Source organism: Oryctolagus cuniculus, chromosome 18 (genome assembly GCF_051225735.1).
Source record: "Oryctolagus cuniculus isolate XC-2025 breed Fujian yellow rabbit chromosome 18, ASM5122573v1, whole genome shotgun sequence".
In the NCBI taxonomy this organism is placed as follows: domain Eukaryota; kingdom Metazoa; phylum Chordata; class Mammalia; order Lagomorpha; family Leporidae; genus Oryctolagus; species Oryctolagus cuniculus.
Window position 1 is genome coordinate 64,529,307 of NC_142884.1, and position 26,635 is coordinate 64,555,941.

General features: G+C 39.2%; 1 long non-coding RNA gene across 4 annotated transcripts in view; it reads right to left on the bottom strand.

Moving 5' to 3' along the window:
* LOC127491372 (uncharacterized) overlaps positions 1-26,635 on the bottom strand; it is a 168,091-nt gene that overhangs the window by 54,507 nt on the left and 86,949 nt on the right. For 3 of the 4 annotated variants that reach the window (XR_011384077.2, XR_007920037.3, XR_016225391.1), the window contains exon 2: positions 26,462-26,525. This is a non-coding gene — a long non-coding RNA (uncharacterized LOC127491372). Of the gene's footprint in view, positions 1-7,841; positions 8,198-26,461; positions 26,526-26,635 lie in introns of those variants that run through there. The other variant, XR_016225390.1, reaches the window with a different exon arrangement.

The following is a 26,635-nucleotide window of genomic DNA, read 5'->3' on the forward strand; positions in this document are numbered from 1 at the left end:
ACCAATGGAAAGGAAGACCTTTCTCTGTCTCTCTCTAACTCTGTCAAAAAATAAAAATAAAAACATTTAAAAAAGAAATAAATACACTTGAGAACTGTACATCAAAATAGACCAAGTGAAGAAAGAATTTCTAACCTTGAGGACAAGAATTTTGAATAATCCATTAGACAGAAATAAAAATACTTTAAAAGAATGAAGAAAGAAAGTCTATGGGGAATATGGGATACTATTAAATGACCAAATATCCATATTATAGGGATTCCTGGAAGAGAAGAAAAGGAAAAAGGCACTGAGAACCTGCTAAATGTAATAATAGTTGAAAATTTCTCAGTTCTTGAAAGAGACATGGACATCGAGATACAAGAAGCTCAAAGAACCTCAAGTACACTCATCATAAAAAGGTTTTATCCGAGGCATATTCTCATCAAATTGTCAAAAGTTAAACGACAGAATCCTAAAGACAGAGAAAAGCGCCAAGTTACATATAAAGGAAAACCAATAAAATCAACATCAGACCTCTCAATGGAAACCCTACAGTCCAGAATAGAGTCAGATGATACATTCAAGGTCTTAAAAGAAAATTACTTCAAACCAAGAATATTATATCCAGTGAAGCTATATTTCCAAAGTGAAAGGGGGGAGGGCCGGCACCGTGGCACAGTAGGTTAATCCTCCACTTGCGGCGCCAGCATGCCATATGGGTGCTGGTTCTAGTCCCAGCTGCTCCTCTTCCAATCTAGCTCTCTGCTATGGTCTGGGAAAGCAGTAAAAGAGGGCCCAAATCCTTGGGTTCCTACACCCACATGGGAGACCCCTGGAAGAAGCTCTTGGCTCCTGGCTTCAGATCTGCCTAGCTCCTGCCATTGCGCCCATCTAGGGAGTGAACCAATGGAAAGAAGACCTTTCTCTCCGTCTCTCCCTCTCACTGTCTGTAACTCTACCTCTCAAATAAATAAATAAAATTTTAAAAAAATAGTGAAAGAGAAATAAAGTATTTTCCAGATAAGCAAAAACGAGAATTCCCCACCACCTGACCAGCCTTACAAGAAATCACGAAAGGTATTCTGTATCAGAAGTAAACATCATGGCTTGTATTGTGGCATAGCAGGCAAAACCGCCAGTTGCAATGCCAGCATCCCACATGGGTGCCAGTTTGCGTCCCGGCTGCTGCAATTCTGATCCAGCTCCCTATTAATGGTCTGGGAAAAAGCAACGGAAGATAGCCCAGTTCTTGGGCCCTGCCACCCACATGGGAGACTTGGATGAAGCTCCTAGCTCCTGGCTTTGGTCTGGCCCAGCCCTGGCTGTTGCAGCCATTTGGGGAGTGAACCAGTGAATGGAAGATCTTGTTCTATCTCTCCTTCTCTCTGTACCTCTGCCTTTCAAATAAATAAATAAATATTTTTTAAAAAGAAGATGAAAACACATGATAATACCAAATTCATTAACAGAGCAGGTAGAATCATTATCCAATCAACAAAATGACAGGTCTTAATTATTATCTATCAATACTAACTTTGAATGTAAATGGATAAAATTCACCAACCAAAAGACTTAGGTTGGCTGAATGCATAAAAGACCATGACTCCAACATATGGCCTACAAGAAACTCACTTCACAAAGATACACACAGATCAAAAGTGAAGAGTTAGAAAGAGATATACCAGACGAACGGAAACCAAAAGCAAGCAGGTATAGCTACCCTGATATCAGATAAAATAAACACAAATCAAAAACTATAAAAAGAGATAAAGAATGACACTATATTTTGAAAAAAGATTCAATTCAGCAAAAAGATGTAACAATCAATCATAAATATATACGCACCCAACACAAGACCACCCAGGTACATAACAGCAAATACTATTAGACTTAGAGAAAGAGAGATTCTAATACGGTAATAGTGGGTGGCTTTGACACCCCACTCTTGTCAATGGAAAGATCATCCAGAAAAAAAAATTAAAAAAAAAAATAAAGTTACATCGGAGAGCCGGCGCCGCGGCTCACTAGGCTAATCCTCCGCCTAGCGGTGCCGGCACACCAGGTTCTAGTCCCGGTCAGGGCGCCGGATTCTGTCCCAGTTGCCCCTCTTCCAGGCCAGCTCTCTGCTGTGGTCAGGGAGTGCAGTGGAGGATGGCCCAAGTACTTGGGCCCTGCACCCAATGGGAGACCAGGAGAAGTACCTGGCTCCTGCCATTGGATCAGCGCGGTGCCATTGGAGGGTGAACCACTGGCAAAAGGAAGACCTTTCTCTGTCTCTCTCTCTCGCTGTCCACTCTGTCTGTCAAAAAAAAAGATACATCGGAATTGAAATATAGTATTGGACAGATGGACCTAATAGACAATTATAGGACATTTCATCCAACAGTTACAGAATACACATTGTTCTCAGAAAAACAAGAACAAACCAAGTCCAAAATCAACAGGAGGTGAGAAACACTAAGGATCGGGGCAGAAACAAGCAAAATTGAAACTAAAAAAATAACCGAAGATCAACAAAATAGAGAGTTGGTTTTATGAGAAGATAAACAAAATAGATAAATCTCTTGCCAGACTATCAAAGAAAAAAAAAAACAGGAAAAACTCAAATAAATAAAATTAGAGATGTAAAAGGGGACATTATAACCGACACCACTGAAATACAAAGGATCATAAACTACTATGAAGAACTACATGTTAATAAACTGGAAACCTTGAAAAAACATATAAATTCCTGGATTCATATAACCTACCAAGATTAATCAGACCCATAACAGACCCTAAACAGACCCATAACAAGCAGTGTGATTGAAGCAGTAATCAAAAGTCTTCCATCAAGGAAAAGTGTGGGACCTGACTTTACTACTGAATTCTACAAAACATTCAAAGAGGAAAGAACTCCAATATTTTTCAAACTATTCCAAAATATTGAACTGTATAGAACTCTGCCAAACTCCTTTTATGAGAACACCATTACTTGATACCAAAACCAAAGACAAGAGACAAAAAGAAAACTACAGACCTATGTCTTTAATGAACATAGATGCAAAAATTCTCAAAAAAATACTAGCAAACTGAATCCAAAACCACATTTAAAATATCATATATCACAATCAACTGGGATTTATCCTGGAAATGCAAGGGTGGTTCAACATTTGCAAATCAATGAATGTCATAAATCATATCAATAGAATGAAGAACAAAAACCATATGGTCATCTCAAAAGATGCAGAGAAAGCATTCAATAAGATTCAACACCTCTTCATGATAAAAAATCCTTTCACAAATTAGGTATAGTAGAAACATTCTTCAAAATTAAAAGGCTATAAATCACAAACCAACAGCAAATATCTACTGAATGGGGGAAAAACTGAAGCATTTCCCCTAAGATCTAGAACAAGGAAAGATGTCCACTTTTGCCACTCTTATTCAATATAGCACTGGAAGTTTTAGCAAGAGCAATTAGGAAGGAGAAAGAAGGGCATCAAAATTGGAAAAAAGGAAGCCAAATTATCTGCAGATAACATGATGTTATACATGGAAAATGATAAATACTCTACCAAAAAACTGTTAGAATTGATAAACCCATTCAGCAAAGTTGCAGGTTACAAAATAAATGTACCAAAAATAGGGGCTTTTTTGTATGGTAATGATAAACTCACAGAGAAATCAAGAAAGAAATTCGATTCAAAATAGCTACAAAAACCAAATATTTAGGAATAAATTTATTCATTTATTTTTATTTGAAAGGCAGAGAGAGAGAGAAAGAGAGAGAGAGGGAGAGGGAGAGAGAGAAATATGAATCCATGCACAAAGCTGGATCAGAAGTGGAGCAGCCAGGGCTTGAACCACTGCCCATATGGGATTCCAGTGTTACAGGTGGCATCTCAACCCTTTACAACCACAATGCTGGCTCCAGGAATAAATTTAAACAAAGAAGTCAAGGATTTCTACAATGAAAATTTTCAAACACTGATGAAAGAAATCATAAAGGACACAAAAAAATGCAAAGATATTCCTTTCTTATGGATCAGAAGAACATCATTAAAATATCTATACTATCTCAAGTAATCTACAGATTCAATGCAATTCCTATCAAAATACCAATGATAATCGTTAAGAATTAGAAAAGGCAATGGCAAAAATTCATATGGACTCACAAAAGACACAGAATAGCCAAAGTGATCCTGAACAATAAAAATCAAGCTGGAAGCCTCAGAATAACTGAAGTCAAAGAATACTACAAAATTCTAGTAACTAAAACAGCATGGTACCAGCATAAAAATCCATACACAGATCAATAGAACAGAAAAGAGAGCACAGAAATTAATCCACATACATATAGCCAACTGATTTTTGACAAAAGTGCTTAGACCACAGAGTAGAGTAAGGACAATCTCTTCAACAAATTGTGCTGGCAAAACTGGAGGTATATATGTAGAAGAATCAAATTAGATCCATACCTCTCACCATACTGAAAAATCAACTCAAAATAAATTAAAGACAGAAATTTAAGACCCAAGATTCTGAAGCTGCTGGAAGAAAATGGAAACACTCCAAGATGCTGTTATAGGGGACAACTTCTTGGACAAGGCCCTCAGAGCACAGGAAACAAAAGCAAGGCTAAATAAATGAGACTATATCAAACTCAGAAGCTTTTGCAAGGAGATGATCAACAGAGTGAAGATACATCCAATGGAGTAGGAAAAATACTTGCAAACCTCCTATCTGACAAAGCATTAATATCTCAAATATATCAGCAAGTTAAAAAATTCAACAACAATAAAAACCAATCAATCCAGTTGAGAAAAGGGCAAAGGATTTCAACACAGAATTGTCAAAAGAAGAAATGCAAATGGTCAAAAAATCTATGAAAAAATGCTGAACATCATTAGTCATCAGAGAAATGTAAATCAAAACCAAAGTGAGGTATCACCCCACCCCTGTTAGATTGGGTAAAATGCAAAACACAGATAGTAACAAATGCTGATGAGGATGTGGAGAAAGGAGAACACTTATGCATTGTTTGTTGGAGTGTAAATAGTGCAGCCGCTGTGGAAAACAGTGTAGAGATTTCTTTAAAAACTAGAAATAGACTTGCCATATGATCCAGCCATCCTACTACTGGGTATATACCCAAAAGACTTGAACACAACCTATCAATGACATACTTGCACCACCATGTTGTAGCAGCATTGTTCATAATAGCTAGAATTTGAAAATCAACCAAGGTGTCCATCATCAGAAGAATGGATCAAGAAATGTGGTATATATACACAATGGAAACATATGGATAGACCAGTGGAACAGAATAGAAACACCAGAAATCAACCCAAACATCTACAGCCACCTTATATTTGATCAAGGATCTAAAACCAATTCCTGGAGCAAGGACAGTCTATTCAATAAATGGTGCTGGGAAAACTGGATTTCCACATGCAGAAGCATGAAGCAAGACCCCTACCTTACACCTTACACAAAAATCCACTCAACATGGATTAAAGACTTAAATCTATGACCTGACACCATCAAATTATTAGAGAACATTGGAGAAACCCTGCAAGATATTGGCACCGGCAAAGACTTCTTGGAAAAGACCCTGGAGGCACAGGCCATCAAAGCCAAAATTAACATTTGGGATTGCATCAAATTGAGAAGTTTCTGTACTTCAAAAGAAACAGTCAGGAAAGTGAAGAGGCAACCGACGGAATGGGAAAAAACATTTGCAAACTATGCTACAGATAAAGGATTATTAACCAGAATCTACAAAGAGATCAAGAAACTCCACAAAAACAAAACCAACAACCCACTTAAGAGATGGGCCAAGGACCTCAACAGACATTTTTCAAAAGAGGAAATCCAAATGGCCAACAGACACATGAAAAAATGTTCCAGATCACTAGCAATCAGGGAAATGCAAATCAAAACCACAATGAGATTTCACCTCACCCCGGTTAGAATGGCTCACATGCAGAAATCTATGAACAACAGATGCTGGCGAGGATGTGGGGAAAAAGGGACACTAACCCACTGTTGATGGGAATGCAAACTGGTAAAACCACTATTGAAGTCAGTCTGGAGATTCCTCAGAAAACTGAATATAACCCTACCATACAACCCAGCCATCCCACTCCTTGGAATTTACCCAAAGGAAATTCAATAGGCAAACAAAAAAGCGGTCTGCACCGTAATGTTTATTGCAGCTCAATTCACAATAGCTAAGACCTGGAATCAACCTAAATGCCCATCAACAGTAGACTGGATAAAGAAATTATGGGACATGTACTCTATAGAATACTATACAGCAGTAAAAAAACAATGAAATCTGGTCATTTGCAACAAAATGGAGGAACCTGGAACACATCATGCTGAGTGAAATAAGCCAGTCCCAAAGGGACAGATATCATATGTTCTCTCTGATCAGTGACAACTAACCTAGCACGAAAAAGGAAACCTGTTAAAGTGAAATGGACACTATGAGAAATGGTGACTTGATCAGCATAGCCCTGACTGTTGATGAACAACTTAATACTTTATCCCTTTCAGTATTTTTTTTGGTTGTTCTACTTAATACTATTGGTTGAATTCTGTAATTAATACACAGTTATTCTTAAGTGTTGAAACAACTGAAAAGTGGTCACTGTTAAATATAAGAGTGGGAATAAGAGAGAGAAGAGATGTACAATTTGGGACATGCTCAATCGGACTTGCCCCAAATGGTAGAGCTAGAAACGTGCCAGGGGATTCCAATTCAATCCCAGCAAGGTGGCATGTACCAATGCCATCTCACTAGTCCAAGTGATCAATTTCTGTTCACAATTGATCATAATGATAGGACTAAGAGTCAAAGAGATCACATAAACAAGACTAGTGTCTGAAAATACTAACCAGTAGAATAAAAAAAAGGGAGAGAATGATCCAACATGGGAAGCAGGATACACAGCAGACTCATAGAATGGCAGATGTCCTAAACAGCACTCTGGCCTCAGAATCAGCCCTTAAGGCATGCAGATCTGGCTGAAAAGCCCATGAGAGTATTTCAGGCATGGAAAGCCAAGACACTCTGGCAAAAAAAAAAAAAAAAAAAAAAAAAAAAAAACAACAAAACAACAAAACAAAACCCAAAACCCTAAATGACCTAAATGAAAGATCTCTGTGAGTGAGATCCCAATGGAAATAACAGGTCATCAAAGAAGGAGGTACCTTTTCTGAAGGGAGGAGAGAACTTCACTTTGACTATGAGCTTGTCTACATATGATCAGAGTCAGCGAACTCAAAAGGCTTCCACAGCCTTGGCAACTCATGCAAGAGCCTAGGGTGATTACTGATGCCATAAACAAGAGTGTCAATTTGTTAAGTCAACAGCAGGAATCAGTGTGCACTTACTCCTCATGTAGGATCTCTGCCCTTAATGTGCTGTACATTGTGATTTAATGCTATAACTAGTACCCAAACAGTATTTTTCACTTTGTGTTTCTGTGTGGGTGCAAACTGTTGAAATCTTTATTCAATATATACTAAACTGATCTTCTGTATATAAAGAGAATTGAAAATGAATCTTGGAAGGCGAGAGGGAGCTGGAGAGGGGAGGGTTGTGGGTGGGAGGGAAGTTATGGGGGGGGGGAGCCATTGTAATCCATAAGCTATACTTTGGAAATTTATATTCATTAAATAAAAGTTAAAAATGAAATACATATCAAAAAAAAGAAAGTGTGATATATATACACAATGGAATATCATTTAGCTATAAAAAGAATAAAATTCTGCCATTTGCAGCAAAATTGATGTAACTAAAGGATTATCATGTTGAGTGAAAAAAGCAGGGTGCAGAAAGACAAATACTAAATGTTCTCCCTTATATATGGGAGCTAAAATTTGAAAGAAAAAAAAAACACGAAGAAATGTCTGTGTGTACCAGTACTGCTGCAAATTTAGTTTTGTAAAACTTTATTTTATACCTATGCCAAACCAATGGTTCTAGTCCCAGTTGTGGCGCCAGTTCTGTCCTGGTTGCTTCTTTTCCAGTCCAGCTCTCTGCTGTGACCCGCGAGTGCAGTGCAGGATGGCCCAGGTCCTTGGGCCCTGCACCTGCATGGGAGACCAGGAGGAAGCACCTGGCTCCTGTCTTCGGATCGGCGCAGTGCGCCAGCCGTGGCAGCCATTTGCGGGGTGAACCAGTAGAAGGAAGACCTTTCTCTGTCTCTCTCACTAACTCTGCCTGTCAAAAAAAAAAAAAAAAAAAAAAAAAGGTAAAGAATGATACACTGAGGGGCCAGTGCTGTGGCATAGTAGGCTAAGCCTTGCCTGCAGCACTGGCATAACATATGGGCACCAGTTTGTGATCCGGCTGCTCCTCCTCTAATCAAGCTCTTTGCTTATGGCTTGGAAAGCAGTGGAAGACGGCCCAAGTGCTTGGGCCCTTGTACCTACATGAGAGACCCTGAGGAAGCTCCTGGTTCTTAGCTTCGAATCGCCCCAGCCCCTGCCATTGCAGCCATTTGGGGAGAGGATCAGTGGATGAAAAACCTTTCTCTCTGTCCCTCCCTCTGTTTGCAAATCTACTCTCAGATAAATACACTAATTAAGTAAAAAAAGAATGTTACATTGGGCAAAGCCACCACCACCTCCAACGTTGGCATCCCATATGAGTTCAAATCCCAGCTGCTCCACTTCCAGTCAAGCTCCCTGTTAAAGTAACTGAGAACACAGCAGAAGATGGCTCAAGTGCTTTGGCCCCTGCACCCACATGGGAGACCCAGAAGAAACTTCGTGCTCCCAGCTTCAGCCTGGCCCAGCCCCAGGGCCATGTGGCCATCTGGGGGAGTGAACCAGAAATGGAAGTTCTGTCTCTTCTCTCTCTCTGTAGCTCTGTGTTTCAAGTAAATAAAAAATAAATCTTTTAAAAGAAAAGAAAGTCATGCTACTATAGTTTTAATGATCTGTGATTACTTTAAAAATTTACTGTATATGGGTGAAATGGTCATTTTTCCATTCCATTATTATTTACAGTCATTATATATATTCTCACTAACCTGGGATATTTTTGCTCTTTACTTGTTAAACTTATTATTCAGTGAAGTATTAAGCTTTTTTACCATGGTGTAAATTTAAAATATGTTATCTCAGGAACTAAAAACAAAAGAGAAAGTAATGGAGAAGGAATGGGGGAAGGGAAGAAGAGAATATCATTATGTTCTTAGAATTATATTTACAAATCACATTGAATCTGTTAAAAGCTAATTAAAAACTAAAATAAAAAAGTAAAAAAAGAAACTAGAAAAAACATGAAGCTATATGAAGAAATAAATATATCAGTAAAGCTAAATATAGGCAGTTATAAAAACTAGTGTTATTATAGCTTTGATCTGACATTCCACCTTTTGTTTTCCTCATGATTTAAAAGACTGATTAAAAAAAACAAGTATTATTCTTTTGTTTTTGGACATACAATGTGTAAAAATGTGACACTATAATATCAATAACTGAAAGTGGGTAGGGACAAAATTGTACAAGAGCAGAGTTTTTGTAAGTTACTGAAGTTACCTTGATAGAAATTCAAATTAGAGAGTCTTAACTTTAAGGATGTTAACTATAATTATCCATGTTAATCAAAAAGAATATAGTTACAGAATACAGATCAAAGGAAATGAGAAAGGAACTAAAAAATTTCACTGCAAAAAGATGAATTAAACAGAAAAGAAGACAATGCAAGAAACGAGTGATAAGACTATCATAAGATATAAAGAAAACAAACATTAAAATAACGTAAGTCGGGGCCGGCGCTGTGGCATAGTGGGTAAAGCTGCCGCCTGAAGTGCCAGCATCCCTTATGGGTGCCGGTTCGATTCCCGGCTGCTCCACTTCCAATCCAGCTCTCTGCTATGGCCTGGGAAAGCAGTAGAAGATGGCCCAAGTCCTTGGGCCCCTGCACCCATGTGGGAGACCTGGAAGAAGCCCCTGGCTCCTGGCTTCAGATCGGCACAGCTCTGGCCGTTGCAGTCATCTGGGGAGTGAACCAGTGGATGGAAGACCTACCTTTCTCTCTCTCTCTCTCTGACTCTCCTTCTCTCTCTGTGTAACTCTGACTTTCGAATAAATAAATAAAATCTTTAAAAAAATAATGTAAGTCTATCCTGTGTAGATAATTAATCATAAATGGATTAAGCTTTCCAATAGAAAGGCAGAGCTTGGCAGAATTTTTTTAAATGATAAAACTATAGATTATCTGTAATAGATTCACGTTAGATCCAAAGACACAAACAGGCTGAAGGTAAAAGGATAAAAATATAGTCTATGTAAACAGTAACAAAAACAGAGCATGGGGCTATATTAAAATTAGACAAAACAGACTTTAAAATTTTTAAAGATTATAAAGGACAAAGAAGGACATTATATGTTAAAAAAAAGGTTCAATTCAGAAAGAAGACACATTAATAATCAATTTGTACACACTGAATAACAGACCATCCAAATATACGAAGAAAAAATTAACAAAACTGAAGGGATAATCAGACAGTTCTACAACAGTTGAAGACCTCAATACTCCACTATCAGTAAAGATTTAAACAACACAAAGTAAGGAAACAGAGGACTTGTATCACACTGTAAGCCATAAGATCTACTATATATACTTACTCAAAAATAGCTTATACATTTTTCTCATGGGTATATGGACATTCTTTAGGATAGTTTATATATTGGGGCATAAATTAAATCCTAATAGATATACAAAGATTTCATGCCAAATGTCATCTCTGACTGTAACAGGATGAAGTTAGAAATTAATAACAGGGGCCAGCACTGTGGCATAGCCGGTAAAGCCGCCTCTTGCAATGCCGGCATCCCATATGGGCGTGGTTCTAGTCCCGGTTGCTCCTCTTCCGATCCAGCTCTCTGCTATGGCCTGGGAAAAGAGTAGAAGATGGCCCAAGTTCTTGGGCCCTGAACCCAAATGGGAGACCTGGAAGAATCTCCTGGCTCCTGGCTTCGGATCTGCCCAGCTCTGGCTGTTGCGGCCAACTGGGGAGTGAACCAGTGGATGGAAGACCTCTCTCTCTGCCTCTCATTTTCTGTATGTAATGCTGACTTTCAAATAAATAAATAAATCTTTAAAAAAAAGAAAATAGATAGAAAATTGAAAAAAAAACCATAAACTTGTGGAAATTGAACACCACGTTCTTAAACAACAAATGGATAAAAGAAATTACAAGGAAAGCTAGAAAACACTTTAAAATGAATGAAAACAGTAACAAAACATACTAAAACTTATGGCACACAGCAAAAAGCAGTGCTAAGATGGAAATTTATAGCTATAAGCGTTTAAATGTAAAAAATCTCAAGAACCTAAGTTTACAATTTAAAAGACTAAAAAAGAACAAATTAAACCCAAAGCTAGCAAAAGCAGGATACATTAAAGATTACAGCAGATATAAACAGAGGCTAGAAAAATAATAGAGAAAATTAACAAAATGAACAGTTTCTCAAAAAGATTAGGCAAACTGCCAAACCATTAGTGATATTGACTAAGCAAAAAAGAAGACTCAAATTACTAAAATCAGAGATAGAGTGAGGACACTAAGAAAAGGAGTAAAGAGAGTACTATGAACAACTGTAGGCCGAAAAACTATTTAACTAGAGGAATTGGACAAATTCTTAGATGCACAAAACCTACCAGGACTGAGTCAAAAGAAATAGAACATCTGTATAGAACAGCAGAGATTAAATTGACTATCAAAAATCTCCCCCTAATAGCCCTAGATTTGATGGCTTCCCTGGTGAATTTTGCTGAACATTTAAAGATGAATTAACACAAATCCTTCTCAAACTTTTCCAAAATAGTGGAGAGTATACTTTCTGACTAATTCAATGAGACCCTCATTATCTAACACAAAGGCAGACAAAGATAGAAGACTATAGATCAATATTCCTTTGAACATTGATGCAAAAAATCATCAAATTACTACCAAATTCAGTGACATACCTAGTGTACTCTCATATATCATGACTAAGAAGGATTTATTCCTAGAATGTGTTCTGTGAATATCAGTTACTGAAATATACCACATTAACCAAATAAAGAGAAAAAACACGATTATTTCAACTGATGTAGAAAAAAATCATTTGACAAAATTCAGTGTCTTTTCATTATAAAAACATTAAACAGACTAAGCATAGAAGAAAAGAACACATTAAAATCATACTCAATGGTGAAAGACTGAAACCTTTTTCTCTATGATCAAGAACAAGTCAAGGATGCCTGCTTTTAATGCTTCTATTCAACATAGCTTCATAAGTTCTAGCCAGAGCAATTAGTCAAAAAAATGAAATAAAAGGTCCTCATGTTGTACAGAAATAAGATCATTTGTGAACAGACGACTATATATATAAAAACGTTAAAGATTATACAAAAATACCTTTTAGAACTAATAAATCAATTCACCAGACTACCAGAATACAAAATCTGTCGCTCCTCCACTCGCGGAGGAGCGGCACCAGGCCGGACGCTGTTATTCCCTCGCTGTTGGTTTTTTCTACAGTAAAGCAAGCACAAGTAAAGAGAAGAACGAAATAATGAGCTCCCCAGCGAACTCTCCACCAACTCTCCACCCCCGAACTCTCCACCAGCCCGAAGACAGTAGTTGTCCCAGAAAGTGCAGTTGAGTCCCCTTTTATAGTCCTCTTCCACCAATCCGTGCTCCTCTGCCCGCGTGCTGAGCACGCCGCTTTCTTCCAATCAGAGGTTGGGTCAGCCCCTGCAGCTCATTAGTCAAATTAATGAAGCAGCTGAAGCCGCTGTGTAGGACTTGTTTACTCCCTCTCAGCGCCATGTTGTGGGAGCCGGGCCCTGCTCCCACAAAAATCAATACTCAAAAGTCAGTTGTCTCTATACGCCAACAGTACACAACCTGAGAAAACAATTCCATTTACAATGGCATCCAAAAGAATATTTAAGAATTAGATTATCTAAGGAAGTGCATGATTTATAGAATGAAAACAATAAAACATAGATTAGAAAAATTGAAGAAAACACAAATAAATGGAAAGCCATCTCATATTCACGGGTTGGAGAACCTAACGTTGCTTAAAATGTCAATACTACCTAAAGGGATGTACAACTTCAACGAAATCCCTATCAAAATCCTAGCAACAGGGGTGGGCACTGTCATGCAGCAGGTTAAGCTGCCCCTTGGGATACCACAGCCTACATAGGAGTACCTGTCTGAGTCCTGGTTACCCAGTTTCTGCTCTAGCTTCCTGATAAGGTGCCTGGGAGGCAGCAGATGATGGCTCAAGTACTTGGACCCCTGCCACACATGTGGGAAACCCAGATGGAGTGTCTGGATCCTGGCTTTGACCTGGTTCAGCCCTGGCTGTAGCAGGCATTTGAGAAGTGAACCAGCAGATGGAAGTCAGTCTTTCCCTCCCCCTCCCCCTCCTCCCCCTCTCCCTCTCTCTCCATCCCTCCATCTCACTCCATCAATCTGTCTTTCAAACAAATAAATAAAACCATAAAAATTCCAGTAACATTTTTAAAGAGATAGACTAATCCTTCCTCAAATTTATGTGGAATCTAAAGGGACCCTGAAAAAGAAATACAATCTTACTACAAGCTACAGTAATCAGAACACTGTGGTACAGGCATACAGACAGATATACAGACCAAATGGAACAGAGATCCCAAAGCTAAACCCTTGCATATATGGTTGTTATGGACCAAATAGTGTCCTCCACAAAATTCGTATTTTGAAGCCTTAACTCCTTATTTGAGTGTACTGGAGACAGGACCTTTAAGGAACTGATTAAGGTTACTTGAAGTCATAAGGCTGGTATCCTAACCCAGCAGCATTGGTGTGTATAAGAAGAAAGGACACCAGAGCTCAGGCACTTGCTCACTCTCTCTCTCTGCCATGTGAAGACTCCAGCAAATAAGCCATCTGGAAGCCAGGAAGACAGCTCTCACCACGGTCCACCATATTCACACCCTGACCTCAGACTTCCAAATAAATTTTCCGTTGCTTCAGTTACTCAGCCTATGGTATTCTGTCATTGCATGCCAAACTAATATATGGTGATATGATTTACCACAAGGGTATCAACATCATTCAGTAAGGAAAGGACAGTCTTCAATAAAAGTATGCACTCACATGCAAAAGAATGAAGTTGGATTATTATCTAACACTATGTACAAAAATTAACACAAAATGGATTGAAGGCTTAAACATAATAGCTAAAATTATAGCACTATTATATCAAATATAGGATAAAAGTGTCATGACATTGGACTTGGCAATGATTTCTTGGCTATGATAGTAAAGGCATTGGCAACAAAAGAGAAATATTTGTAAATCACATACCTGGTATATTCAAAATACATGAAGAACCTCTAAAACTCAACCATCAACAACAAATAAACAGATGACCCAATTCAAAAATGTGCCAAAGACTTGAATCAACATTTCTCCAAAAAACGCATACAAATGGTCAATAAACAAATGAAAAGATGCTCAACTCAATTAGTTGTTACAGAAATGCAAATGAAAACCAAATGAGATATCCTCTCACACTGAGCAGAATGGACACTGTTTTAAAAAAATGTTGGCAAGGACGTAGAGAAAATGGAAGTTTGTATACACTTGGGGGAAAACTAAAGTGGCGAAGCTGCTATGGAAAACAGGATGGTGGTTCCTCAAAACCTTCAAAACAACTGTCAGATAATCCTGCAATTCCACTTCTGGGAATGTACCCAAGAGAAATGAAAGTCAAGAGGGGTCTGTCTGTCCACAACAGGCAAAAGGCGGAAGCAGCTCGACTGCCCATCTACAGATGAACAGACAGGCAAAATATATACACATGCAGTAATTCCGACATAAGCTACAGCGTGGGTGAACTGTGAGGACATCACACTAAGTGATGTAAACCAGTCACTAGTAGACAAATACTATATGAGTTCACTTAATGATGTTCCTAGAATAGTTAACTTCGTAAGGACAGGAAGCAGAATGGGAGATGTTGAGCACTGGGGCAGGGGGGAAAGGGAAAGTATTGTTTAAAGGGTACAGAGTTCCAGTTTCCTAAGACGAAAAGTATTACAGATATGAGTGGTGGTGATGACTCCACAACCACTTGAAAGCACACAATATCACTGATGGCATTCACTTAAAAATGGTTAGGATGGTAATTTTTATGTGTTTTTTACCACATTTTGAAGAAAAAACTTTTAAAAGAATCAGGACTTGATGGTTTTGAAACTCTCACTCTCTCCCAATTTAAAAGGTGCTACCAACATTAAGAAATGGATTCCAAGAAAGGTGTATACCCTAAGAACTGCCAGGAGAATCTTTACGTAAAGGTGGAGCCAAGAATGTCACCAAAAACGCAGATACAGAAAGATGAAAGTGGCACCCTCAGAACACTATTCAGTCACACAAAGAATCTTTTTGTTTTTGTTAAAAAAAATTTTAGGAAAATGCTTATTTTCTCATTTATTTTTATCAATTTCAGAGTTATATATCAATGGGGGAATCACAGTTGACAACTTACAAATTAGATACTTAAATTGACTGATACCATACCAATAAAATTTTACAACATGACCCTAGTAGTCAAGCTCTCAAATATCTTTTTTTTTTTTTTTTGGCTTTCATTATCTTACAAAGGATCTTTTAAAAAGATTCAAGGTTTGCTTCACAGTTCCTCTCAAATAGTAGGGTCTTTCGGAAGCACAAGAACTTTATCAATCCTGGCTGACACCTTAATCAAACCTTGTGAGGGACTCTGTCCTGAATGATACAGCTAAACTGAGGCTGGATTCCTGATTCAAAAAAGCTGTGAAACAATAAATGTTGTTACATTTGAAAGTTGTTACAACCTGCTAGGTCACCAAGGCCTGATAGAACCCATTAGGCTACTGGGCCTGAACTCCCAGGCCTGATGAAACTGGACGCAGATAATCTAAAGGCTAGTGGAATGTTTATTGCTCAGTAAAGCCTGACACCTGGGGACATCCCAACCTGCTAGGACAATGCACTGCAAACCTAACCAAGAAGCTTTCCTGCACATCTGCCAACTGCCTCATCAGGTTCCCTGTGGTACTCTTGCACTTCCCCCAACAAGCTGCTCAAGAAGGGACTCTGATGCTCAGATGAATGCAGCCAGGCTTCAAAGCCCCTGCTCTCCACCCGGGCATATTTGTTACAATATTTATAACAAATATTGATGTTAATTAAGTTATTTGCATGGGAATAAAAGCTTAAGTTTCCAATTCAAGGAAACTAGAGGGTACCAACAAAAAATGTAGCTAACAAAAGTCTAAACAAGGAAAAGGATAAAACACAAGAAAACAAAAAATTAGAATGGGGAAAGAATAGATTCAAAGAAAATGTAAAACAAATGATAATTACTTGGCCCAACTTCATATATTTGAACATATTCTTGACATGGATGTATTTTTAGCAAAACATAAATTGTAAAAATATACCCCTAGGGGGGCCAGCGCCGCGGCTCACTTGGTTAATCCTCCACCTGCGGCGCCAGCATCCCATATGGGCGCTGGATTCTGTCCCGTTGCTCCTCTTCCAGTCCAGCTCTCTACTGTGGCCTGGGAAGGTGGTAGAGGAAGACCCAAGTGCTTGGGCCTCTGCACTCACATGGGAGACCAGGAGGCAGCACCTGGCTCCTGGCTTCAGGTCGGTGTAGCTCCGGCCGTAGTGGCCATTTGGGGGGTGAACCAACAGAGGGAAAACATTTCTCTCTCTCTCACTCTCTATCTGTCAAATAAAATAAAAAAGGAAAAAAATACCCCTAGAAGATAGAGTAAATTACATATATGAATTACCATAGGAAAAAAGTTTAATGATCAAAGAGCTATCCTTTCCCACACAAGGCACAAAGAAGGAAGACTTCTGTAGTTCACTTTTTACTACTACTAATTGGCAGTGTTATAGAGGGAGGAGCTGATATAATTAGGTGTAATTAGGGAAAAGAAAGAAAAAGGAGGTATTATATTGTAAAAGAGGGAAAACTTTCATTATTTGTAGAAGGTACACACCTGTTAGGTTTCTTCAGGTTCTGAAAGCCACACATTCCATCACTAGCAAGACTAATCCCATCCACACATCAGGTAATATAAAAGGCTGCCAGCTTTGAGTGGGTTCAGGAATAGGAAAGAGCTCTGTAGAAGCCACAGACCATGGTTCAAGTGGCCCAGTAACTTGAGTCATACAATCGCAGATCCTATGTGTAAGTATCAGCTGTGCTAAAAGGTACAGCGTGTTTGTAGGAAGCTTTAAGACAATGTACGTAGAGCCCGGAGTCCTGAAGCAAAGCCACAACATCTGTAACATAAAATTATGTGACAAAAAAAACACACAACAGCTTCTGACATGGTAATAACGGAACCTAACAGAGATGGAACATTTGACCATGGGACACCTAGTTACCCTGTGTCCAAAACTGCTGAACTCAGTGTCATAAACTTAAGTCAGCTCACAAGCAATCCATTTTAAGAGGGAAATACCACATACAGGATAATTATGAGCATAATCCCAGGACACACATCATCCATCACACTTCACCAGAGCCCAACTATGGCCGATGTACACCTATGTACAACACACCAATATACAATGCACCTACGTCCAATCATATGAGAGAGGTAGATAAAGCACACGTTTGAAATAATGAATGGGTTAGACTCAAGCCAAAAGTAGGTGGTGGTGGTGGCTATGTTACAGTCTCATTTGGGGCAACCTTGAAGGACTGTGAAGAGAGAATATCTTCCAGATCACTGCTTCAGGCAATGGTCATCCACTCTGTGTGGAAGTAGAGTTGCTTGTGGCAAGAATACTGGAGGCTACTTCAAAAGTTCATGGAAGGGTGGGTGTTATGGTGCAGTCTGAAGGAACACCCACACTGTATACTGGAGTGCTGTATCAGTTTTGTTTGCTCTGCTTCCAATCCAGCATCTTCCTAATACATTTGAGAAGGCAGCAGATGACGGCCCAAATACTTGGGTCCCTGACATCCACATGGGAAACCCAAGAGTTCCTGGCTCCTGACTTCAACCTGGCCCCATCTAGGGAATGAACCAGCAGATGGACGGTCTCCCTCTTTCCCTCCTTCTGTCTCTCTCTTGTTCTACCTTTCAAATACAATAAAAATAATAAATAGATAAAACATTTTAGAGTACTCTCACATGTGGATTCATAGGCAATAAGAAATGACCTGGTCTATGGGACTCAGATGGGGAGTCAAGGAGATCTGCAGTTGAGACATATGAACAGGCTGAGAAAAGCCAGCACAAGGTGGAAATATCTTTGTATCACACAGTAATGCTCACCAGGAAGCATCCATCATGGAAGGAGCAATAACCAATCAAGCAAACAAAATGACTTGGTGAGTTAGTATTAGCCAGGTTTTGTCACTGCATACCCAGCCTGATAGTTCCTGAATGAAGTGACCAGAGTGGCAGAGATGGAAGATAAACACAGGCTCGGAGGCAGGGACTCTCATTATCCAAGACCAATACAGCTACTGTTGTCTCTGATACTAGGGATAACTTTGGTGCTGCCACAAATCCAAAGGGCAGTTCAGTTCTATTATGGTTATGAAGATGTATCCTGAAGTTTCTCAATGTCACAGTCCAAAGCAGTAATCAGAAACCCTTTTTCATGAGAAGATTTCACATGGGACCACACTCGTTGTTCATATGGAGCACCTGAAGTACTCCTTGCTGGAAAGGAGGCAAACTCCTAGCAAACACTGCCCATTTTTAAGTACACAGCACAGAAGCCCACTGACTTCAATTCTACCCATTGTTTTGCTTTTGCATGTATACTTGGTCCACAGAGATATTTACCTTTCTTAGACTATATTTTGATATTTTAATATTTTGCTAAATATTGCTGAGTGTTTTTTAAAAGCTTTTATTTACTGAATGCAAATTTCATAGGTACAACTTTAGGAATATAGTGGTTCTTCCCCTTACACCCACCCTCCCACCCCCACTCCCATCCCACCTCCTACTCCCTCTTCCATCCTGTTCTTCATTAAGATTCATTTTTAATTTAACTTTATATACAGAAGACCAACTCTATACTAAGTAAAGATTTCAATATTTTGCACCCATAATCATACACAACATATAAAGTACTGCTTGAAAACAAGTTTTGCAGTTAATTCTCATAGTACAACTCTTTAAGGACAGAGGTCCTACATGGGGAGTAAGTGCACAGTGACTCCCATTGTTGATTTAACAATTAACACTCTTATTTATGACATCAGTGATCACCTGAGGCTCTTGCCATAAGCTGCCAAAGCTTTGGGAGCCTTTTGTGACCACCAACTCTGTCAGTATTTAGACAGGGCCATAAGCAAAGTGGAAGTTCTCTCCTCCCTTCAGAGAAAAGTACATCCTTCTCTGATGGCCCTTTCTTTCCACTGGGGTCTCACTCACAGAGATCTTTCATGTAGGATATTTTTTGCCACAGTGTTTTGGCTTTCCATGCCTGAAATGCTCTAATGGATTTTTCAGCCACATCCAAATGCCTTAAGGGCTGATTCTGAGGTCACAGTGTTACTTAAAGTGATTGTCATTCTATGAGTCTGCTGTGTGGACTGCTACCCATGTTGGACATTACCTCCTTTTTAATTCTATTATTACTACCAGGTACTTGATGGTATTTATATGATCTTTTTAACACTTAATCTTATCTATATGTTCATTTTCACACTTAATGTGATCACTTTAACAATTAAGATGGCATTTTTACCCCCAATTTTAATGGGATCTGGAGTCCCATCACAAGTTTTTTAACTGTACCCTTAGAAGTTCGGTCCATAGGACTGTATGCAGAATTATGCATCTTTATAGTTACAAACTTCCTCCTCCCTTATTCCCCCTCTTGTTTTTTTACTGGGATCTATTTTCAATTGACTTTATATACATATGATTAACTCCATGTTAAGAGTGCTGAATGTTTTATATCATAAATTTATAGTTATTGTGATTAAAAACTTCCTAACATGAGCATTTAAAATATTAATTATTTAAGGAATGTTTTTGGGCAGGTTAAAGGACATTTAGAAAATAAATTGGATCCCTACTTCACATGTGTCACTAAAATAAATTCCCAATAGATTAGAGATTTAAAATTTAAAATAAAACCACTGAAATATGAGGAAGACTGTAGGGTACATGAAAATTTTTTGACAGAACACACGAAGTGCTAAACATAAAGGAAAAAATAAGCTTGATTACATTAAAATTAAGACCTGTGGGGCAGGGGTTATGAAGCAGCAAGTTAAACCACCACCTGGATGCCAACACCCTATATGAAGTCCCACCTCTGCTTCCAATTCAGCTTTTGACTAATTCACCTGGGAGGAATCAGATCGTGATCCAAGTACCTAGGTTCTGGCGACCCAGCGGGGAGACACGGATGGATTTCCTGGCTCCTAGCTTTGTCCTTGCTCAGTCCTTATCTACTGGGGACACTTGGGGAGCAAACCAACAGAAAATCTCAATCTCTCTCTCTGTTACTGCTTTTCAAAAAAAATCTTAGGAAAAGAAAGGATAACTTTGATACTGTTAAAAATTAAGAATTTGTATTAGCAAAAGACACCATTAAGAGAGTTGAACAGCTGGGGCCGGTGCTGTGGTGCAGTGGGTTAACGCCCTGGCCTGGGGCGCTGGCATTCCATGTGGGCGCCAGTTTGAGACCCGGCTGCTCCACTTCCTATCCAGCTCTCTGCTGTGGCCCGGGATAGCAGTGGAAGATGGCCCAGGTCCTTGGGACCCACGTGGGAGACCAGGAAGAAGCTCCTGGCTCCTGGCTTTGGATCAGTGCAGCTCCGACCATTGTGGCCATCTGAGGAGTGAACCATCAGATGGAAGACCTCTCTCTCTCTCTCTGCCTCTCCTCTCTCTGTGTAACGCTGACTTTCAAATAAATAAATAAATCTTTTAACAAAAGAGAGTTGAACAGCAAGCCATAGTGGAAGAAGATATTGCAGTTTATATATATAATAGAGGACCATATCCTAGAATATACATTTTTATGTTAAAAAAAAAACTAAAAAACCTCCTTTTTAAAACATAAGAAACTGAAATAAGTATTTCATACAATATGGTATAACAGAATAGAGTAAGCATGTGAAAACATACTGCATATAATTTTTCATCAGGATACAACTAAAATTACAATAAGAAACCACACTCACGAGAGTATTAGTTAGGATGTGGAGACAATGGCACTCTAACAAAATTGCTGGTGCAGCATAAAGTGGAAAAAGCACTCCAGAAAACTGGCAATATCTGATAAAGCTAACTTCAGGTCTATCAAAATTATACAAATCAGGTCATAAGCTTACATAAAGTCACAAAGAAAAAAAGGCAAGAAAGGGAAGAAAAAAAGAAAGAGAGGGAGGGAAGGAAGGAGGGGAGGGAAGGAAGGAGGAGAGGAAGGAGGGAGGGAGGAAGGAAGGGCATCTGTGGTGAAAGGCTTTGTTCCTTGCTGTTCCCTGGCTTTTCCACCGTCCCCCAGGTCTTCAACAAACACACCTAGGCCTTAAATGGACCTTAACACTTTCTCTGGTTCAATGTTATTTATATGTATTTAAAATGAAAGACTTAATCATAGCATTAGTCCTAAGTTGATTGTTGAGGTATACTTTAACCTTAGTAAAAGACTACAACTGAAATATTGAATCAGAATCAGAAGCTGAGACAGGCATTTGACTCAGCGACTGTCATGCAGGTCAAGTTGCCTGTGTTCCACATTGGAGTGCTTGGGTTTGAGTCCTGGCCCCAGCTCCAAATTCCAGCTAGCCACCAATGCAGACCCTGGGAGGCAGCAGGTGATGGTTCAAGATTTTGGGTCCCTGCATCCACATGGGGGAACCTGGATTGAGTTCCTGGCTCCTGGCTCTGGCTCTGCATCTGCTGTTGTGGGGGCATTTCAGGATATGAACTAGCAAATGAAAGATCTGTGCATCTGTCTCTTCTCTTTCTCTTACTGTCTTGTTTACTCTCAAATTTTTCTATTAATTTTTAAGACAATATATTTTTAATTTATGTTAAAGGATTAATATTACACTAAATAAAAAGGTCAACAAATAAAGTTATAAGATATAGTTCAGCAGGAATATAGTCAAGGGCTACAAACAATAATCCAATGAAAAGATGTTCACCTTCACTCACATAAAGTAAATTTTAAATAATCAGACTTAAAACTATAGTGGTTATACAAATAAGCATTTTTTAAAAAGATTCAGGAGATGCATTAAAGTATTGGTGGTTATTTTATGATTTCAAATTCGAAATAATCCTTTCCAATACACTGGAATTATCTTTTAACCGATCTGTCTTGCTCCTATTTCTTGGTTGAAATCTTCAGTATTCCTGACTGTAATCAGAATTCAAGGCCACAGTTTTACCCAGTATTTATTTTGTTTATAATGTCATCTATCATCTTAGAGCCCTGACAAACCTCATGTCAGTGGATCCACTAACCCTGCTGATAATTTATTACTGAAGGATAGCATCTGAGAGGCGGGTGCTGTGGTGCAGCAGTGTCAGCTGCGGCTTGTGATGCTGGCATCCTCATCACAGCACCAGGTTCGAGTCCCATAGCTCAGCTTCCTATCCAGCACCCTGCTCATGTGCCTAGTAAAGTACCTGGGTCCCTGCACAACGCATGGGAGACCTGGATGAAGTCTTGGTTCCTGGTCTCAGCCTTTTCTAGCCCTGGCTGCTGTGAGTATTTGGGGAGTGAACCAGCAGATGGAAGCTCACTCGCCATCCTCTGCCTCTGCCTCTGCCTCTCCCTCTCCCTTTGTGTGTTTGTCATTCTGTCTTTCAAACAAATAAATAAATATTTTTTTAAAAGAATCTCATCTGAAACCAGTAATCTTAAATTTAACATAGTTTTTTTTTATTCTAGAAAATGCTTTTAATTCCTGTTGCTTACCAGGATCTGAAGTTACTAAAGTTTATAATCCTTGTGTTCACTGAGTACTTCAGTTTAAAGCTTTTCTAAACCTACATTGTGTTTCTGGTGAAGATTTGTTTATTTATTTGAAAGGCAGAGTGACAGAGGAATAGACACAGAGAGATCTTCCATCTGCTGGTTCACTCCCCAGATGACGGCAACAGCAAGGCTGGGACATACCAAAGCCAAGAGCCAGGAAATCCATTAGGATCTCTCTCACAAGCATTGTAGGGACCCAAATTATTCGGACCATCACCTGCTGCCCTTAGGTGCATTAGCTGGAAGATGGAAAGCTGAGGCTGGACCTCACACTAGGCACTTTGATTTGAGAAGTAGGCCTCCCAGGTGGCAGCTTAACCTGCAGCACAAAAATCCCTACCCTGTGAACTCTCATCTTCTGGGAAATGCTAAACTGCTGCTTACACTGACAACCACTGACTATCCCATCATACAGAAGCACCAAAGCCAACGATCTAAATATTTACTCCTATGATAATTAATACTGCCATACCAATCTGTTAATAGGTCTTGCTAATACTGTATTAGGGCTTAAAAGGCAAGCATGGAGTGTTCTATTAAAAAGCAGCAACTTAGAAATCAGAGATATTTAATATGTATTATTTAATAATAATAATAATAATATTCATCTTAGAGGTCCTTCAAGTAATTAGGGATCCTTTTTCAAACACTGAAAAAATTTTAGTGCCTAAAAGAGAAGACGACTGAAATTCCAGTAAAAAGCTTGAACATTTCAAACAGTTTGCTGGAACAAAGTGAAACAAAGAAATCTCCCCAGATGGCAACCTTTTCCCCAGGGATCAAGAGGCTTGGGCACGGACAGGGGCAAGTAGGAGAGTACTTCCTGGCTCTGAACCTGCAGGAGAGCTTTTTCCTGACTGATTAAAGAAGCAAAAAAGGGTATGAATGAAAGCAATGTGGCCAAATGAGAGAAAGGGTTAGTAACGACTTTTTTCTTCTCCTTAAGAAATTTTAGGGTGATTTTGCACATGTGGAAATATGCAGGCTTCTGCAGCACAATTTCATCTCAGACGTTGAAACTGTGAAACATTCTTCCATACGAGCAATGAAGACAAAGCATCCTTAAGTAGCAATTAATGTATTCAGATAAGTTACAAATAATTTTAAGTATTCAACTCTATGTATACTGTATACATATTACATACATTATGACATTGCTTTTTATCAGAATTTGGTTCATATTATGTTACATACCCTACCACTCATATTTATTAACTATGACCTGGTTTCCTTTGTTACTCTTCTTATTAAAAAAATACTCCCAAAGTTTCAGTTTCTTGGATTTTCCTATGTTTCTGAGACTGTTCTTCCTCACTTAAGGTCCTGCTTTCTGTCTCCAAGCCTGGGCGGAAGAGTTCACAACAAAACATTCTGAGCCAGGGAATATAGGACAGAACTGGCCAGGAAAGCCCGAGTGGAGGCAGTGGACATCAAGACTTGAGTACGACGGCAGTTGTCAGGGATAACACAGAATCCACCCACCTCTACCTTGGCCATTGTGGAATACGAACTTCCAGCTGGACTATTGCTGGTATTAGTCTTCACTTAATCTTACTGAATAACAGACATTAGTTCTGTGTGTTGATTTCAGACAGGATAGAAGATGATGAGGATGTTTCTTAAAACTGTCACTGTGCTTATGTTATTCCCATTATTCTCTTCATCCTCAACACAGAATTTATGTTTAGCCTTCCACAACTGATAAATTTCTTACAACAGCCTTTGCACACCTCTCTGGAATTCTCTTTACCCAAAACACAATTTGGGCACTCTTTTTATGAACAAGTAAAACAGTATATGATTAAAATTCATATGAATCGCCAGGGTAATTGTTAAAAATAAAAAACACCAGTTTCTACCTCTGATATACAAAACTAGAATCCATGGAAGGGACAGGTGATTCTTTATTTTTAAAATATCTCCAAGTGATATTTTGATGCTGTAACTTGATACACAAGGTCATAGTACTTCTGGTGTGTGTGTGTGTATGTATATGTGTGTGTGTGTATATATATACACATATATACATATATATGTGTGTGTGTGTGTGTGTATATATATATATATATATATATAGTGTGTCTATAACATCCAAACAGAACATTTTTGAAAATCAAAGAAGGGCTACTAACACTTCATTGGCTCATCTTGCAAAAACAAACATTTCCGGGCAATCAGGATACAAGGTCATCCTAATTATAAATCACCATCTTCCTCCACCTCGGCCCTTTACCTATTTTTTAACAGCGTTGAGATAAAATTTTCATACCATCAGTATATTCATTTAAAATGTCCAACTCGGGCTGGCACCGTGGCTCACTTGGCTAATCCTCCGCCGCGGCGCTGGCACACTGGGTTCTAGTCCCAGTTGGGGCGCCAGGTGCTAATCCCAGTTGCTCCTCTTCCAGTCCAGCTCTCTGCTGTGGCCCGGGAGAGCAGTGGAGGATGGCCCAGGTGTTTGGGTCCCTGCACCCGCATGGGAGACTGGGAGGAAGCACCTGGCTCCTGGCTTTGGATTGGCGCAGCGCCGGCCGTGGCGGGCATTAGGGGAGTGAACCAACAGAAGGAAGACCTTTCTCTCTCTCTCTCTCTCTCTCACTGTCTATAACTCTCTTTCTGTCTCTCTCACTGTCTAACTCTGCCTGGCAAAAAATAAATGACTAAAATGTCCAACTCAGGACTAGCATTTTGGCACTGTGGGTTGAGCCACCACCTACGATGTCAGCATCCCATCTGTACACCAATTCGAGTCCTAGCTGCTCCGTTTCTAATGCAGCTCCCTGCTAATGTGCCTGGGAAAGTGGAAGATGACCGGGTTGGTTGGGCCTTTGCTACCCATGTGGGAGATGTGGATGGAATTTTAGGTTTCAGGCTTTGGTCTGGTCCAGCCCAGCCCCAGCTGTTGTGACCATTTGGGGTGTGAACCAGTGGACAGAAAATCTATCTCACTCTCTCTCTGTAAGGTTCTAGTTGGTGATTTTTAATTTTGCAACCACTACTCAATCAATTTTAGAACATTTTCATCATCCCCCATACCCTTCAGCAGTCACCCACATCTCCCTTGCTTCTCTTAAGCCCTAGGTAAACAATCATCTAGTTTTTTAAAATCTATGGATTTTCCTATGCTTGGAATTTCCTATAAAGCAAATAATACAATAAGTAATATTTTAAGGCCAGCTTCTTTCATTTAGCAAAAATGTTTTCACAGTTCATCCGTGTTGTAACATGTATCAGTGTTTCATTCTTTACAATTGCTGAGTGCTCAGTTACAAGGCTGTATCACACTATATTTATTCATCCATCAGCTGACAGACTCCAGGTTGCTTCCACGTTTTGGCTATCATGTATGAATGGTGCTGCTGTGAACGTTCATTGAGAAGTTTCTGTGCAGACATTCCTCTTGGATATCCATCTATGTCCCCCCAACGTTTGTCACCCCGATGCAATGCACTGACCTTGGAGGGTTCTTAGTAAGAGTTTTCACAGGCGTGTAGGAGAACAGGAAATCAGCGTGAAGACCTGAGAGGTAGAACATGATCTCACTTAGATTATATGATATAGCGGTTTTGCCCTAAAAATACACTTACACCCCTTCTAGAAATGATTCCAATAGTTGTTCAGAAATAAGA